Genomic DNA, 10,807 nt, shown 5'->3' with positions numbered 1-10,807 from the left:
TAAGTAACGTTATAACAATGCACGTTGATACAAATACAGATAATTTGATATTTTATTAAGAATAATAAAATGTTTGGTTTGGTTCATTTCATGTCGCTGAAATTCTACGTCATCACACGATGAACATGGAGGGTAGTAGAGAAGCATCAACGAATTCACTGCTAAATGATGGTAAAATGCTATATTTTAACATTTATTTTAAGTACTTTTCTGTGAGTCAGCTTTACTTCACGTAGGTGTATGTTTTGTTTTATTTAACTAGGTGTATCAGCCACGTAGTCGTTTAGGAATGAGAGCTACCGAGTTGACTGTGCAGTCCATCATTGACAACTTACAGCAAGGCAGAGTCAGATGGATTACCAGGACGTGTACTACGAGCATGTGCTGACCAACTGGCAAGTGTCTTCACTGACATTTTCAACCTCTCCCTGTCTGAGTCTGTAATTCCAACATGTTTCAAGCAGACCACCATAGTCCCTGAAAGATTATTGGAATCTGTGTGGGTAGCTGGACAGGTAGGATGACTGGCAATAGTGAAGGTGAACAGATGGTCAGGTGACAGAGGAATGGATGAGACTGAGGCAGGAATTCCTTTAACCACAAAGTGGTATATGTACTGGTTAGTTTGTCTGTGCTGTATAACAAAAGAAACAGAATAACATGTACCCAATAAAAATTCAAATCAGAAAGTCAAATGATAACAATCATTGTCATTATTAACAGAATAATTCAGCAATAAGGTTCCATAGGAATTCAATATGAAGCAGAATGGAGTCCTTTATGATCATAACCATGTTAACCATCATGTTAATCCAGAGAAGGATTAATGCAAATGCATTGTTAATTTATACAATCTATAATCTCCATACATTTGATATAAGAATTTATAATGTCAGTAAATCATTAAGTTTCATATTTCATCCTTCTAGGTTAGTCTTCATATGTACATGTAATTTCATTACATTTTAACTATATATCAATGTCTGTAGGGCTGTGATCATTGGGCATATACATAACACAACAGGTTTGAAGCGTGCGCTCCAAGCCTCGCTCCGCAGTAATAACTATAAACAATAACTGATGGCCGGCTCTCCCGATTGCAGCATAGTTCAGATGAAAGGTAACAGATTCGGTGGAGTTACGTTGATTCATGGACGCACAGAATGTCTGGATTAGACGGAGTTGAGGAAGAGAAAGCAGCGAGGTTGGGCAGTGGCGATGTCCTCCTTTTACTGATTTGAGATCTGTCGGACATTTCCACCTGACCTAATTAAAGCGCCCCTGGCCCGGCTGAGCAAGTGGCCATGAATTAAAGGACAATTCCACCATCTCCATGGGCCTTTCTACAGTCCCTGTGCCCAAGAACACTAAGGTAACCTGCCTAAATGACTACTGACCCGTAGCACTCATGTCTGTAGTCATGAAATGCTTTGAAAGGCTGGTCATGGCTCACATCAACACCATTAACCCAGAAACCCAAGACCCACTCTAATTTGCATACCTCACCAACAGATCCACAGATGATGCAATCTCTATTGCACTCCACACTGCCCTTTTAAAACATTTATTTAAATTTGTTCACCTTTATTTAACTTGGTAAGCTAGTTGAGAACAAGTTCTCATTTAACTGCGACCTGGCCAAGATAAAGCAGAGCAGTGAGACAGAAACAACAACACAGAGTTGCACATGGAATAAACACACCTGGACAAAAGGAACACCTATGTGAGAATGCTATTCATTGACTACAGCTCAGCTTTCAACACCATAGTGATCACTAAGCTAAGGACCCTGGGACTAAACACCTCCCTCTGCAACTGAATCCTGGACTTGCTGACGGGCTGCCCCCAGGTGGTAAGGGTAGACAACAACACATCCGCCACGCTGATCCTCAACACGGGGGCCCCTCAGGAATGCGTGCTCAGGCCCTTCCTGTACTCCCTGTTCATTCATAACTCCAACACCGTCATTAAGTTTGCTGATGACACAAAGATGAGACAGCCTATAGGGAAGAGGTCAGAGACCTGACCGTGTGGTGCAAGGACAACAACCTCTCCCTCAACGTGATTTAAGATAAAGAAGATGTTCGTGGACTACAGGAAAAATAGGACCGAGCACACTCCCATTCTCATCGATAGGGCTGTAGTGGAGCAGGTTGAGAGCTTCAAGGTCCTTGGCGTCCACATCACCAACAAACTAACATGGTCCAAGCATACGAAGACAGTCATGAAGAGGGCACGAGAAAGCCTATTCCTCCTCAGGAAACTGAAAAGATTTGGCATGGGTCCTCAATCCTCAAAAGGTTTTACAGCTGCACCATCGAGAGCATCACTGCCTGGTACGGCAAAGTTCGACCTCTGACCGCAAGGCACTACAGAGGGTAGTGCGAGCAGCCCTGTACATCACCGGGGCCAAGCTTCCTGCCTACCTGGACATATATACCAGGCGGTGTCAGAGGAAGGCCCTAGAAATTGTCATAGACTCCAGCCACCGTAGTCATAGACTGTTCTCTCTGCTACCGCACAGCAAGTGGTACCGGAGCACCAAGTCTACTTCCAAGAGGCTTCTAAACAACTTTTATCCCCAAGACATAAGACTCCTGAACAGCTAATCAAATGGCTACCCAGACTATTTGCATTGGCAACACAGACTATTTGCAATTCCCCCCCACCCTCTTTTACACTGCTGCTACTCTTTATTATCTTTGCATAGTCACTAACTCTACCTACATGTACATGTTACTCAATTACCTTGACACCGGTGCCCCCGCACATTGGCACATTGACTCTCTACCGGTACCCCCTGTATATAGCCCCACTATTGTTATTTACTGCTGCTCTTTAATGATTTGTTATTCTTATCGCTTACTTTTTTTTTGGGGGGGGGGGGTATTTTCTTTAAACTGCATTGTTGCTTAAGGGCTTGTAAGTAAGCATTTCACTGTAAGGTCTACTACACCTGTTGTGTTCGGCGCATGTGACAATTACAATTTGATTTGATTATATACAGTATATTTTTTTACATAAATGCACTGTAATTGAAGTTTAAAACATCAATGTTTTCTCTCTGCTTCGTGGCAAAATGTGTAGAATTGATGTATATTAGCTTTAAAGCACTAACAACAAAAAATCTCTGTGCCCCATGACGAAATGTGTAGAATTGCTGGAAATTAGCCAAGAGGCGGCCCTTTTTAAATGTTATTTTCGCACTGCAGAAAAATACTATTTATTTATTTGTGTAATGATAATGAGGTTGTCCCTGATGAATTTGCAATCACAAAAGGGGTCCCCAGACCCAAAAAGTTTAAGAACTTCTCTGTTGGAATATATGCTGTCATTGTAGTGCTGTAGACATTCCATAGGGGGCGCTGCTGTCACACAATTGGATATAAGCATCAGTGCGTCTCTCAGTATTGAAAAAACATCTTACCCTGTATCAGTGGTTAGGTGCGTTATCTACCTACTCCAAGCCTATAAGACCGTAACACATCATCACAGGGAATGATCAAGGCAAAATATAACTTTTTTTTATTTTTTTATTTCACCTTTATTTAACTAGGCAAGTCAGTTAAAAACAAATTCTTATTTACAATGACATCCTAACTCAGACGACGCTGGGCCAATTGTGTGCCGCTCTACGGGACTCTACGGGACAATCACGGCCGGTTGTGATACAGCCTGGAATCGAACCAGGGTCTGCATTGACTCCTCATGCACTGAGATGCGGTGCCTTAGAGTGCTGCGCCACTTGTGTTCAGAGACCCTCAATAAATCCGACCTCTAGTAACAGCACTCAACCTATTTGTTTTCTCTCGTAGGATAAGGACAAAGATCGTTGACCCCTACAATAAGATTGTAGCTAGGACTGCCCAGCTCGCCAGATTGCAGGTATCCATCCATCTCCTTGTGATTTGAGAGGCATAATACTATCTGTTGTGTTGATGGTGTTGTTGTATTATTATATGGTCTGGGACTGAGGCTCAATAGCAGGGGGAAGATTGCCTCTCTAGTGTTCATTATTATCAGCACTCTGACAGCATCTCTACTTCTGCACTGGACTTGATTTCCATGTTTATTGGAAAGACTGAGGTAGAGAAATGGACCCACAGCATTTTCTTGGGTTTTTATTGTCTCTCTGCCCATTTTCAAGATAGGTACTTCAAGTTAGGTGCTGTACATATTGTCAAGGTCGCCTAATGTCTCCTGGACAGTTTCCAGGATCCTCCTGTTTTAAATTGTAAAGATGACAATAACCCAGAGTCATATAGAGGTCTATATACCTGTATATGGCTCTAGGATGTCCTCTTCTGCCCTGTCAATACAATGTAACTATAGAAGGTGTCGGTGTCTCATGCCGTACTGATATGAGTGCTCTGTACTCAATGGTTTACAACAAAGATACTGTGTGTTTTTATTGACCGTTAAACAACAAATATTATATGACCCCTTTTACTCTTGTTGCACATGCCTGCCATTATGGAATTACTCCCCACCACTTTGGAGAAAGGCATATTTATAAAGGTGATTTATGGAACTGTGTAACGATCGTCTGTGGAAGAAGGTGTGGACCAAAGCGCAGCACGTGTTCATGTTTTTTTTGTTGACTGAACACGAAAACACAAAACAACAACGTGAATAAACGAAACAGTCCTGTAAGATGCAGAAAGCACTAAACAGAAAATAACTACCCACAAGACACAGGTGGGAAAAGGCTCCCTAAATATGGTTCTCAATCAGAGACAACGATAGACAGTTGCCTCTGATTGAGAACCACACCGAGCCAAACACACAGAAATAGAAAACATAGAATGCCCACCCCAACTCACGCCCTGACCAAACCAAAATAGAGACATAAAAAGGATCTAAGGTCAGGGCGTGACAGTACCCCCCTCCAAAGGGGAGGGTCTGGGTGGGCATCTGTCCGCGGTGGCGGCTCTGGTGCAGGACGTGAACCCCGCTCCACCTTAGGCTTGGCCCACTTAGGTGGCGCCTCTGGAGCGGGGACCCTCGCCGCCGACCCCAGACGGGGGACCCTCGCAGCGGGCCCCGGACAGGAGGGCGACTCTGGCAGCTCCGGACAGGAGGGCGACTCTGGCAGCTCCGGACAGGAGGGCGACTCTGGCAGCTCCGGACAGGAGGGCGACTCTGGCAGCTCCGGACAGGAGGGCGACTCTGGCAGCTCCGGACAGGAGGGCGACTCTGGCAGCTCCGGACAGGAGGGCGACTCTGGCAGCTCCGGACAGGAGGGCGACTCTGGCAGCTCCGGACAGGAGGGCGACTCTGGCAGCTCCGGACAGGAGGGCGACTCTGGCAGCTCCGGACAGCCTTGTGCGTGGGGCTGCCACGGGGCCTACCAGGCTTGGGAGACCTACAGGAGGCCTGGTGCGTGGAGGAGGCACCGGATGAACCGGGCTGTGGGGGAGCTCTGGTGCGCAGCCTTGGCACCACTCTTCCAGGCTGAATGCCCACTTTAGCCTGGCCCCTCCAGAGTGCAGGCACAGGTCGAACCGGGCTGTGGGGGAGCACTGGAGATCTGGTGCTTACCACTCGCACCTCTCCCTTAGGTTCAATGCTCACTTTCGCTCGGCACGGTCGGAGAGCAGGCTTAGGGCAAACTGAGCCCTCCCAGCGTCCCGGAGACACAATACGCAGAGCCGGCGCAGAATACCCTGGGCCAAAACAGCGCACCGGAGACCAAACGCGCTGAGCTGGCAAATTTCGCCCTGGCTAGATGTCCACTCTCGCATGGCACTTGCGAGGGGCTGGCATGTAGCGCTCCGGGCTATGAGCGCGCACTGGAGACACCGTGCACTTCACCGCATAACACGGTGCCTGACCAGTACCACGCTGCTTCCGGTAAGCACGGGGAGTTGGCTCAGGTCTATTGCCTGACTCCGCCAATCTCCCCGTGTGCCCCCCCAAAAAAATGTTTGGGGCTGCCTCTCGTGCCTGCTGTGCTGCCTTGCCTCATATCGCTGCCGCTCAGCTTTAGCTGCCTCCAGTTATTCTTTAGGGCGGCGATATTCCCCAGCCTGTCTCCAGGGTCCCTGTCCTTCCAATATCTCCTCCCAAGTCCAGTAGTCCTGAACCCTCTGCTCCCTGTTACCACGCTGCTTGGTCCGTTTGTGGTGGGTAGTTCTGTAATGATCGTCTGTGGAAGAAGGTGTGGACCAAGACTGAACACTAAAACAACAACGTGACCAAACGAAACCAAAACAGTCCTGTAAGGTGCAGAAAACACTAAACAGAAAATAACTACCCACAAGACACAGGTGGGAAAAGGCTCCCTAAGTATGGTTCTCAATCAGAGACAACGATAGACAGCTGCCTCTGATTGAGAACTACACCCGGCCAAACACACAGAAATAGAAAACATAGAATACCCACCCCAACTCACGCCCTGACCAAACCAAAATAGAGACATTAAAAGGATCTCTAAGGTCAGGGCGTGACAAACTGCTTTTGGAGGCTGAGCATCTGTTATGTAAAATGCATCTCTTTTTCTTGGTAAGTCCTCCACTAAATAATACATATAGGTTTACAAACAATATTATCTCAACCTTTCAAACAGCATTACTTTGATCCTGTTCTCAGATAGCGTCTGCAATCTTAACCCATGACATCACCGTTGTGGTTTTTAATTCACCACGCTATCAGTGCCCCCCTGTTTAGAAGAAATCAATAAAAAGCAATCGGATGTTTTAAAAGGTTGAATTTCTAACCCTGTTAAAATAAGACTTCTTCTTGTGAGCAAACTGAGCCTGTCCTGTCTGAGTCTGGGTAGCCACATCTAGATAGAGCGAAATAGACTCTAGGTTTACAGGCTCTGTCCACACATGCACACTGCCTACACACTGCAGCTCCGTCGTCTGTGGAGTTTTTAAAAATGGATGGAATTTGGCTTCAGTCCAAAAGGTTACTGTGATTCTAACTGGCTCCTTCTTCTCCCATGGCTCTGGCTCTGTGTTAGCTCTGTCTGTCTACTGATGCTCCCTCTCTCAGCTTTGTCATCGTGTGTGTGTGTGTGTGTGTGTGTGTGTGTGTGTGTGTGTGTGTGTGTGTGGAGTGTTATCATTGTTCTGCACCACAGACATGCATCCTGCAGAGAAGATACTAGTAGCAGGCAGGCATGCCAGGCTGGTAAGGTCTTAGGATGAACACGGGCCTGGTTTGTGATTTCTGAATAGAATAGTTGCAAAGTTTTATATTATTTTCGATAGACCGACCGACCGTGGTGCTGTGGGACCCCTCTTTTTCCACTTTTAACTCCCAGGGGCTGTCATGTCCATGGTTTTAGCCACTTAACTAACATTGATAGAGACATCGCTTCTCCCTTTGTTCTTCAGTCTTCCCGCTCTTTCACTCAAACCCAACCCCCGTTCTTTGTGTAAACAACTGTCATATCTGTTCTGTCCGCTAGGGACGTTTTCCTTCATGACATAATTTGTAATCAATGTATGATTCATTCTGTCTATATGTAATTCTGTGTGATTAGTTAGGTATTTAGTAAATAAATAATTAAACCCAATTTTGTATTGCTGATTGAACTTGTTAGCCAGTGTTCGTGAAGATAACCAAGAATGTACAACTTTCAGATGAGACTGAAATAAGGTGACGATTAATATTGACTGCTATTGATGTAAAATATTACTAGGTCTTTAAGAGTTTATTCGGAAGATAACAGATCTATAAATATTCTTAAGTGGTGCCCCGACTTTCTAGTTAATTACAGTTACATGATTAGCTCAATCAGGTAATATTAATTACAGAGAAAGGATTTTATAGAACAGCATGTCATATCACTTAATCCGGCATAGCCAAAGACACGACAACACAAATATTAATTTTCACAGTCTGCTGCCTCCAGTTTGTATGATGGCAATTTGCATATACTCCAGAATTGGGGCGGCAGGGTAGCCTAGTGTTTAGAGCGTTGGACTAGTAACCGAAAGGTTGCAAGTTCATATCCCTGAGCTGACAAAGTACAAATCTGCCGTTCTGCCCCTGAACAGGCAGTTAACCCACTGTTCCTAGGCCGTCATTGAAATTAAAAATTTGTTCTTAACTGACTTGCCCAGTTAAATAAAGGTAAAATCAAATAAAATGTTATGAAGAGTGATCAGATGAATTGCAATTATTTGCAAAGGCCCTCTTTACCATGCAAAATAACTGAATCCCCAAAAAACATTTCCACTGCATTTCAGCCCTGCCACAAAAGGACCAGCTGACATCATGTCAGTGATTCTCTCGTTAACACAGGTGTGAGTGTTGACGAGGACAAGGCTGGAGATCACTCTGTCATGCTGATTGAGTTTGAAAAACAGACGCTTCAAAAGGAGGGTGGTGCTTGGAATCATTGTTCTTCCTCTGTCAATCATGGTTACCTGCAAGGAAACATCTGCCGTCATCATTGCTTTGCACAAAAAGGGCTTCACAGGCAAGGATATTGCTGCCAGTAAGATTGCACCTAAATCAACCATTTATCGGATCATCAAGAACTTCAAGGAGAGCTGTTCAATTGTTGTGAAGAAGGCATCAGGGCGCCCAAGAAAGTCCAGCAAGCGCAAGTTGATTCAGCTGCGGGATCGGGGCACCACCAGTACAGTACCAGTACATAGCTTGCTCAGGAATGGCAGCAGGCAGGTGTGAGTGCATCTGCACGTACAGTGAGGTGAAGACTTTTGGAGGATAGCCTGGTGTCAAGAAGGGCAGCAAAGAAGCCACTTCTCTCCATGAATAACAGGGACAGGCTGATATTCTGTAAAAGGTACAGAGATTGGACTGCTGAGGACTGGGGTAACATCATTTTCTCTGATGAATCCCCTTTCCGATTGTTTTGGGCATCTGGAAAAAAAGCTTGTACGGAGAAGACAAGTTGAGCGCTACCATCAGTCCTGTGTCATGCCAACAGTAAAGCATCCTGAGACTATTCATGTGTGGGGTTATTTCTCAGCCAAGGGAGTGGACTTACTCACAATTTTGCCTAAGAACACAGCCATGAATAAAGAATGGTACCAACACATCCTCCGAGAGCAACTTCTTCCAACCATCCAGGAACAGTTTGGTGACGAACAATGCCTTTTCTAGCATGATGGAGCACCTTGCCATAAGGCAAAAGTGATAACTAAGTGGCTCGGGGAACAAAACATTTATATTTTGGGTCCATGGCCAGGAAGCTCACCAGACCTTAATCCCATTGAGAACTTGTGGTCAATCCTCAAGAGACGGGTGGACAAACAAACTGACAAAATTATCTAAAGACACTGAAGCAGCAAACTTTGTGGAAATGAATATTTCTGTCATTTTCAAAACTTTTGGCCACGACTGTATATACTGTACTCTATACCATCTACTGCATCTTGCCTATGCCTTTTGGCCATTGCTCATCCATATATTTATATGTACATATACATTATTCATTCCTTTACACTTGTGTGTAAAAGGTAGTTGTTGTGAAATTGTTAGATTACTTGTTAGATATTACCGCATGGTCGGAACTAGAAGCACAAGCATTTCGCTACACTCGCATTAACATCTGCTAACCATGTGTATGTGACCAACACAATTTGATTTGATTTTAGGGTATGTGTTTGTATTCTGTCTGTCTGTCTGTGTATGTTTCTATCTGTGTGTGTGTGTGTTTCTGTCTGTCTGGGTCTGAAGGAGACCGGTAATGATCAGACTATAAATCCAGGGGGAATAGGAGAGTGCTTTGTTTATATTTTAGTCTAGTGTTCGCTCACAAAATGGCAGCTTCTCGGCCACGCACAGATAAAGCATTCAGACATTCACAGAGGCTCAGGGGACAGACCTCGAGGTCTCAGCTGCATCGTTTACTTAGCCCAAACACACTGCTGACCTCTCTGTGTCCTTCAGCCCCAGACACAGCTCCACAATGCTGCTAGACACATGGTTATTATTACCACTATTACTATGCCCATGGTTGGCGTCATTGTTTATTTATAGGCTACAATAGGAAAATAAATACTTGGAAATGTCAACAGTGATTTGATTAGAGATCATTTCCAATGAGTGATCTTCAATCAATTATGACAAAAAAGAGGATCAGGATTAGATTTGACGTTCACTCACATCTTGTCAAAAATATTCAGAAAGACTGGTTCAGATGGGGTTCTATTTTGTTTGGTTATATTTTTTCCTATTTTTCCCAGGTGGCGTGTGACCTGCTGCAAAGGATCATCAGAAACCTGTACCTGTCCAAGCGTCTGCAGGGCCAGCTCCAGGGGGGAAGCAGGGACATTACCAAGGCTGCCCAGAGCCTCAACGAACTGGGTGAGTGACCGTTGCCTGTTCACCTCTGATACACTGCACTGTACTACTGACAGGGCTGCTCCAAGCCTCAACGAACTGGGTACTGTAATACTGACATGGTTAACTCACCGCATTTGGGCCTACTGTAAAGTGAGTGTAGATCAGGGATAGGCATCGCTAGTCCTGGAGTGTTTTTGATTTAACCGACCTGGAATGCCAGGTGTGTTGAATTTAGGCAATCATTGAACTGATCAATTCGCTTAGTTGATCAGGTGTAGTTGGAACAAAAATCCTGCAGTACCTGTGGCACTCCAGGGACAGGGTTGTCTTCCCCCTGGTGTAGATGGTGATGAGATCACCAAGGGTGCCCAGATCAGCCTCAGCAAACTGGGTGAGTGACCCTGCTCATTCACTCTAATACTATTGACACTAAAGTGAAACTCCACTCATTTATGCCTACTGTAGAAGGTGTAGGTGGTGCTGAGATCACCAAAGCTACTCGGAGCCTCAAAGAGCTGGGTGAGTGACTTGTAGAAGA

General features: G+C 45.1%; 1 long non-coding RNA gene across 2 annotated transcripts; it reads left to right on the top strand.

Annotated features, from left to right (window-relative positions):
• Positions 1-121: 121 nt before the first annotated feature.
• LOC110490281 lies at positions 122-10,284 on the top strand. 2 transcript variants are annotated; one of them, XR_005036125.1, is made up of 3 exons: positions 122-171; positions 3,816-3,885; positions 10,170-10,284. It is a non-coding gene; the product is annotated as an uncharacterized LOC110490281 (long non-coding RNA). The 2 variants fall into 2 exon arrangements; XR_002468690.2 differs by lacking the exons at positions 3,816-3,885; positions 10,170-10,284 and adding an exon at positions 263-695.
• Positions 10,285-10,807: the final 523 nt, after the last annotated feature.

The sequence above is a fragment of the Oncorhynchus mykiss genome, chromosome 15, assembly GCF_013265735.2.
Source record: "Oncorhynchus mykiss isolate Arlee chromosome 15, USDA_OmykA_1.1, whole genome shotgun sequence".
Taxonomy (NCBI): Eukaryota; Metazoa; Chordata; class Actinopteri; order Salmoniformes; family Salmonidae; genus Oncorhynchus; species Oncorhynchus mykiss.
The sequence above is the reverse complement of the archived record's forward strand: the minus strand, read 5'-3'. Positions and strand labels throughout refer to the sequence as shown.